Here is an 8503-nt window from a genome sequence, read left to right as displayed (position 1 = left end):
AAGCAGTTGCAAAGTCATTAGCTGATCCAGGTGTTAGGCCAAAACTCCAGTAGCAAATCCAGGGGCGGTCAGTGAAATATATTTCCATTTTAAAATACTTTGGAGCGAATCCTATTTGGAGTATTTTAGTCTTAAATATTCCTTAGAAATTTGTAACCAACAGTGTAACTCCTCAATTTAGATTTCAAAATATCTTCAAAACAACACTAATGGTTATAAAATGAGAAAAATATGAAATCTTACCAATTGACTTACCTCTAAACTGTTTTTAAGTGTAAATACTTGCAATAATGAGAAACAGAAATTTATTTTCACTTATTCTAGATCCTCCATTCCATTCGTTACGAATACTTTTAACGCATATGTGATTTTTTAAAAATCGTGTGTGTTTAGAAAGAATTTGAGCATAAATGAAATCTTTTATTAACTTTGTGCTTTATTTTGCATTTTCACATCACGACTACATGACACTACACGTAATAATTTGTAACGAGTCGCTTAAAATATAAGGAAGTCATTTTGCCAAGAAATTAGCCGTCTTTTTTCGACAACAATCGAATTTTTTTACGCATCGCAGCTCATCGCAGCTTGCCCCATTCAATTGTGTGACGAAGTAGTTAGATCGAGTGCACTGAGCCCAACCCTCCTTAAAAGAAGGCTCGGTCCAGTCTGTATTCCTTACGTAGCAATCTCCATATGAATTTGGACCATCCTTGAACTTTCAGCACTTAGCAAGTTCTACCATTGGGCGACTGTTGTACTTCTGACAAGAAATATCCAGATGTGCATTTCCATTCTTTCCCACTTTAAGAAAGAGAGGTCTTTATGTTAAAAATAGATACACAGAGCGTACATGTGGGTAGCCTGAATTTACATCCTATAATTAAATAGTGCTAAAAATTGAAATGAACTGATAAAACACCGACTGAAATAGTATTTTATATACTTGAAAATTTCTTCTTTGACTGTCACAGTGACACAAAGACTGCATTGCTTGAAAAAAAAATAGCTATAGGAAAAGAAAGCACCAGAAATGATATCACAGTCTATTTGAACTTTATAAAAAGGATTTGACTATATTCCTTAGTGAAGGCTTTGAACTACTTAACGTGCTCGGGACGCGTTTGGAACGACGATGCCAACTTCGATTATAAATATCTCTGGTGCTTTTACAATTATATCTTATTAAAATTTGCTAAAGTTTTTCTAAGCGTGTCAGAAACAAAATAGTAGTGATGTCATCAAGAGGTCTCACAAGATTTGATTATAAATTCCTTGTATAATTTAAAATAAAACTATTTTTATGCTAATAACTTTAAAACATTTGTCAAGAGTGTAATAAGTCATTCACTTAACCAGTAAATCCAACATGAAATGCATGTTTACAAACAAGGTACTATTATACAACCGAATCACTCTTTTTTTAGAAGTACAATTTTGTTCAGGGCCGTAGCTGGAGCGCTGATAGGGGTGTGTATAGTAATTTATTTATTTGTGCCCGACTGGTTTCTTAGATAGCCAGGATTCTCAGATGACAAACGTGTTTTCAAAGGATAAAATGCATTAAATGATTTTTGTGAGTTTCTGTTTTCAAGAGAGCATATAGGCTGTACAGCAATCGCCCATCATGCAAAAGGATTTGACGCTGTTCTCATTCAAAAGTGGCTAATACAATATCGGCCGACAGTCGACATGCATGTCATTCATTCAGGTCTGAAAGTAATGCAAATATTTTTAAAAGATTACCAAATTACTCTAATAGACTCGTTAAATTTCCTAAGTATGCATCTTTCCAATTTACCTCGAACGTTTGGGTTGAATTTGTCGATGTATTCGAAAGGTGATTTCGCAATTTCGTCTGATTGATGCTTCTAAAATTGTTGTTGCCGGAGGATTTTTAGCTATGATTTCTTTAGTGCTTGGGGAATCGTGGCCGTTATATGGCAGCGAAATACTACATTCCTGCAAATATATTTCAATGGACAAAAAATCTGTAGCTATAAGGCGCCATACTATTATTTACTTTATCATAAACAAATGTTTGGGGCTTTTCAGTTTATGATCATTGATCATTCAATCATTGGACAGTTATACTACATATTGTTTGAGTCTTCTGATCTATGAAGATTTTTATTTTGACAATTTGACTGGAATGGTGTTAAACCTGAGTATTTCACATACATGAAATGTTGTCCCATGTCACATATTGTTCCCTTTTCTAACTGAACACCTCATGTAGAGATGTAAAGGTGTGTTAATCTACGGCTCATACCAGATTATTTGCCATAAATTCCAAAGGGCTATTGATGTATGAAAAGCATTTTCTATAAAGTAACAATGTCTTTCTATGTATGCAGATAAACCTTGAAATTTGGCAAAACAGCAAAGTATTTTTCACGATCACTAGGTAATTTTTCTGATGATCATCATAATTTCTAAACTAAATTATTTCAGATTTACATTTAAATGAGCTTTGATCATATGAAAAGATATTTATCATAACCAGTAAGCATGACACATGAACCAATTTTAACATTCATGTAGTTATATAATTAAAGACATGTTGGTTACATTCTGTTTGTATTTGCAAATACAATGCTACTAGTGATTGCTATATAGCACACCTTGCAGAAGATAGTAGTTAAGTGAAATGCCTAATAAACATTTATGGCATTAAGCTGTCCTTAACTGCAAATTTTCACTCTGATAATTTTTGCTTAATCTTTGGCAAAAAAAAAATTCGAGTTTTTTCTCAAAAGGTGAATTTGCTGGCACTGATGTGTACATTGGTAAAGGTTTACAATGAACTTGCATAATTTGAAGTCTGAGCTTTTCTATATCTATGAACTGTCACTTGTAGTACCAAATTTCTAACTTAATTCATTACATAGGATGGGGGTCTCTAGGGGGGTCTATGCCTGACAACTTGGCAGAAATTTTTAAAGACTATATCTGTTTTTGAATAGCATTATTGTAAAATAAATTTTACGTTCCGTAGACATGCCAATGAGCCATATATTTGGCATGATAATGAGCCTAAATATTTGGCAAAACATTCAAGTATTGTTCACTTTATTTGTTTTTGAAAAAGACGTAAGCAAAATGTGTTGTTTTTACGCAAAAGCGATGCCACAAAATACATTTTGTATTGCTCTAAAACCCTAAAAATGGCATTTTCAAGGCTCTAAAATTCAAAAATTTTCAGGGGAGAATGCCTCAGACACCCCAGGTGCGGAGCGCATCCGTCGTTTTATGACTGATGTTTGAAAATCCTAGATCCGCCCCTGTGCACATAAAGAATTCCATATTCCACTACATGTTTACGTTCACTTTTAGGCAATCCAACATCTCTCCGTAAAGATGAGTCTTTCATGGCTCAACTTTACGGAGAGATGCTGGATTGCCTAAAAGTCAAAAGCGTTGTTACCAACGATAATTTGTTGGATCGTCTCGGTGTTGATATTTTCCGAAATATCAATGCCGTTATTTACATACCACAGAGTGCCAAGACAAAAAATAACGAACTTGGTTGCCTTAAGGTTAAAAAACTTATGACAAGTTTTGCATGCATGCTTACACAAGAATATATAAGCAAATATAAATTGACTTGATGTGATTTCCGATGGATTTGTCATTTGTGGTTTATTTATGTGATTCAAAACAAAACAAATTTTCGAATTTCGATCATATTTAAAACGTTTTTATTAATTTATTTCTGGATGTGTTCAATAGTATACTTAAAGGACATTGGCAATCAAAATTTTTGTGGCATATTTTTGAGCCTTTGTGATGTCTAACGACCAAAATAGCAAATATTTTTTCAAAAATATTTTGTTGCTGAGATACTTGCAATAAAAGTTGTATAAATTTCGTCATCATGGATAAAATTTTGATAAAGTTACTCGAGCGGTAGTGACGTCATTAGCTGGTAAGCAGTCAAAACGACAACGGCGATACAACACATTTAAAGTAGAGTTTACGGGGGTTTTTTGTTGTAATGAATGACATACACGAAAATCAACCGGGTTAGGTTCTGCCCTATCAATGTGAACCTGAAATGAAAGCCGAAACTAGTGAAGAAAGCGGTTCCGAAAAGGAAAGTGAGCGGGGCGACTTGTCCTCGTCGGAGGATGAAATAGATGCTGAAGTTAAGAAAGCAAATGCTTGGCCCCTTCAAACTCTAAGTGTGGACATTGTACTTTGTCAAAAAAGGCAATCGAGTGTTTTATTTTCTTCGAAAAAGCGCTTGAATACGATGAGTATGAGGCTTTGCTAGGCCAAACAGAAACTCAAGGAGAGTATTGCTTGACAACACGCCAAGAATTTCGCTACACTATGCTGGCAGAAAGTGTTTTATCGTAGACGTGTGTCGGTATCTTGAAGAAAACTGGCCCCTGTCTGATGAGGATCTGGCGAGAATACACAAGCTGTATCGATTAGTCGCATATCAAAGATGTTCTATGTGGATCTTTCAAATTTTAGGGAATAAACATCGAAGACCATTTCCTGCTTGTGTTTATGCTAGCATACGAAAACGCTTCGCGTCACCAGACGGACTTTATACACATTTTAAATACGCATATTATCACGAAAGACCGTAAATTAAAGTCTTAGACAGACGCTCTTTGATATTCTTTGTTATGATCTGCATTGCGATGCCAAATCATTGTCGAAGGATTGTCACGAACTGCGCAAAGCAAAATGCATGTGTGACCACCCAAAACTTGTATTCATTCATAAGTTATAAAGTTAATAGAAAAGTTTACTTGTACTTTGTGCACGCAAACACGCACGTAAAACATTAAGCATAAACGAACTCTACAGTCAAGAACAAAACATAGTGGCTTAGAGCTTATCACCTATATAAAACTACATAATCTCGCAGACTCATATATATAAATAATAAATTCAACTTATAACTCTTTGTTGGTCACCGGTTTGTAATATGGGCATGTTAAACTCATTTTCTACGATTTTGAAACGGATTTTACAAGCGGAGAGCACGTTTGTGAATTTTGCATTATTACAGTACACAGCTTCAGATGACAAACGTGTTTTCAAAGGATACAATGCATTAAATGATTTTTGTGAGTTTCTGTTTTCAAGAGAGCAAATAGGCTATACAGCAATCGCCCATAATGCAAAAGGATTTGACGCTGTTCTCATTCAAAAGTGGCTCATACAATATCGGCCGACAGTCGTCATGCATGTCATTCATTCAGGTCTGAAAGTAATGCAACTATTTTTAAAAGATTACCAAATCACTCTAATCGACTCGTTAAATTTCCTAAGTATGCCACTTTCCAATTTACCTCGAACGTTTGTGTTGAATTTGTCGATGTATTCGAAAGCGATTCCGCATTCAAATTCAACACTTGAGAAAATCAAAATTATGTCGGTCCGATTCCTGCTCTAGAATATCATACCCCCGACACAAAGCAAAAAGAGATGAATAAATTGCATGGCATCAAAATTTAATTAATGAGGGGTACGTTTTTGACTTTCAAAATGAAATGTACAAATATTGCTTTCAAAATGTAACTATTTTACGCCTGTGTTGTATTGAATTCAGAAAGCTGTTCATAGCTGAGACTACCATAGATCCGTTTGTTACTGTACTTTTCGGTCATGGCTGTGTTTCGTTCAAATTAATTAAAAGAAAAAACCATAGGTATTGTACCTAAAATATGTATCGTGAAAGCAACAAGCCGTATTTGAACAGTTCCATTGAGTGGTTGGAGTTTGTTTCTTTTCAAACAAAAAGCAATATCAAGCACGCCCAACGCTACGGGAGCGAGAAAGTTATTTTTGATCCGCTGTTAGGTAAAAATTAATTTGTCGACGGATTTTGCGAAGACACTAATACTGTGTATGAGTTTTATGGTAAAGTTTATCACGGCTGCCCCTTATGTCTTGATTTAAGGGGTGAAAACCCTTATTCCAGAGGGACAGCACTAAGAGACGCGTACAATCGAACCATTGAGCGTGAGAAAGATTATTAGTGTTAGGGTATAATGTTAAAACGATACGGGAGGATGATTTCAAGCGACTGAGACAGACATCTCAAATGCAATATTTTCTAAACACACACGAAATCATAATAGACCTATGCCCGACTGATAGTTTCTTTTTGGAGGTATTTTTACTAAATATATTCACGACGCACTTGTATTGTAGAATCGACTAAATAGCGCCGATACCAAGATTCACGATATGCAATTACTGAATGACGATTTACTTGAAGTTATTTACAAGCGTGATTTTGAGTTTCATAAGGAAAATAAAACAACAAATATTTTTATTGGTATTTTTACTACTGCATGGGCACGTTTAGAATTATACAACGTGTTAGACCGATTGCATAAGAATATTTTATTCGTCGACACGGACAACGTAGTTATTGCTGCAACGCCTGATTCAGAAAAGCCTCCTTTGAAAGACTATTTGGGGGATTTGACCAATGAAATTGACGAAGGCGAACACATTGCTTAATTTGTCTGTGGAGGTCCTAAAATTATGCTTATACAGTTAGTAATGGTAAACAGCAATGTAAAATAAGAGGCTTTACATTGAATTTTAATAATAGCTTGCTTTTAAACTCTGATTCGTTACAAGAAATGATTTATAACTATGTAGAACAACCATCAACTGTAGAAAAAAAAATGTATAATAGTCAGAAAAAAATGGTCGCGCAAACTTGTAAAGAGAAATCAGATAAAAAATACATATTGTCTTTGATAAATGAATAATAATAGACGTAGCTGCCAATACCATTCACTATGAATATCGTTGGTTTCCGACACTTGAAAGTTCACACCATCAGACTTCTCCCACACACAATGCGGTGACTGATGATATTTTGTTTACATCCGTTCATCAAATTATGCAAGAAAATGGCATGGAAAACGTGTCTGAAGAGGAGGAAATTAGCAAGTCAATTGATTTAATGATAACCGACTCCAATAACGATGAAGAAGACAAAATTATTGCAGTCTTGGTTTAAATATAGGTTAATGTGGAGTAAGACGTGAGCATTCCCGAGAAGGAAGATCGACGGTGCAAAATGTGAAATGATAAGAGAATAGTGGAAGACAAATAATTTTGTGCGACTGTTGTTAAGCTCATTAGGTCTCATCCATATGTTGTGATAACAAAAATTATCGTCGTTTTAACCCATATACTTTATATAAGTTACTTAATTGATATACTGGGTTTCTCAAAATGATCGACGTCTTACAAAGAACGTTGACGTTCTAATATTTCGTCAACAACTATCTTAAGAAGATACTTGTAAACAAAGGCATCAGAATCTTAGCTATGATTCATGTCGCACATGGGAGAAACTTTAAAGAAGAATTTTATTGGTTCTCAGTCTTAGCGTTGGCAAAACACGTGATCTCTGTTATGCCTAAAAGGAAGTGCAAGCATAATTATTCATTTATATTTTGCTTCGCTGCAAAGCGAAGAGTACAGAAAGCTTGTGTACATAATATCTAGTCTTAAGCGTTCGTCATCTTCAAACGAAAACGAAAATGCATTTGTCAAAGGTAAGTAGAATTACTTCTTATTCTTTATATAATGTTTGTGTCTTTATGAAAAAGCTGCATATCAGAATATGACCTCAAAAACCTTCCTTCAAGTATTCCCTAAATTCATAGTTAAAATATTTCTGCATATTTGTTAAGGTTCTTTACATTCAGATGGCTCTATCGAGGTACTAAAATAGTTAACTTTTATGGTAACAAATTTCGACTTTTTCTCAAAAGAAATGAAATTTTTTTGCGAAAAAGAGATGACGTATTTTACAGACAAGCAATAGCCATATGTCTATACACATAACTTTTAATAAAAAAATGCTACAGCACCATTAATATAGATATTCGTATGATGCAACAGATTAATTTTGCGCAAATTTCATTTTTGTGGTGACGCACAAACGCTTGGAAAGCAACTAATTCCAATTTTGATAATATTTCTTAACCAAAGACTTTGCTTTACTGCTTTATAATACAGTAGACGTTACGCAAAAAAGGAGGTTAGTGTTTGATCTGTAGTTTGATCTGATACTTTTGCATGTTTGGTTTTTTTAGCTCTGTCTCATTAGTCATTTTTCTAACAGATTAGAAAGTATCGTTGTGTGGCATAACGTCTGCAAACATTCACGTCAAAAACAGACTTTTTCATTTTTTTATTTTTCATACATTGTTCTGTCGTTCTTAAAGTGCTACTGAAGTGAAATTTTGGGTATCGATTTTTTTCTATAATCAAATAGTTCAATTATTCCTGCTCACTTTGGTATAACTTTTATAAAAATTAAAGGAGGAGATCATTAATAAATTCTTGCTCAAAGTTTGTGTTATAATTGCCAATTTTTACACCTGCAATATTTTACGGATGTGACGTTTAAAAGGACGGAAGTCGAATTATTAGCAGTGATTGATTAACTAGTATTTCGTTAGATGTATACACGTATTCACAATAAAATTTGAGTTTTTCAAGCAGT

Source organism: Xenia sp. Carnegie-2017, unplaced genomic scaffold (genome assembly GCF_021976095.1).
Source record: "Xenia sp. Carnegie-2017 unplaced genomic scaffold, XeniaSp_v1 HiC_scaffold_16, whole genome shotgun sequence".
Taxonomy (NCBI): domain Eukaryota; kingdom Metazoa; phylum Cnidaria; class Anthozoa; order Malacalcyonacea; family Xeniidae; genus Xenia; species Xenia sp. Carnegie-2017.
Note: the sequence above shows the minus strand (reverse complement) of the source record.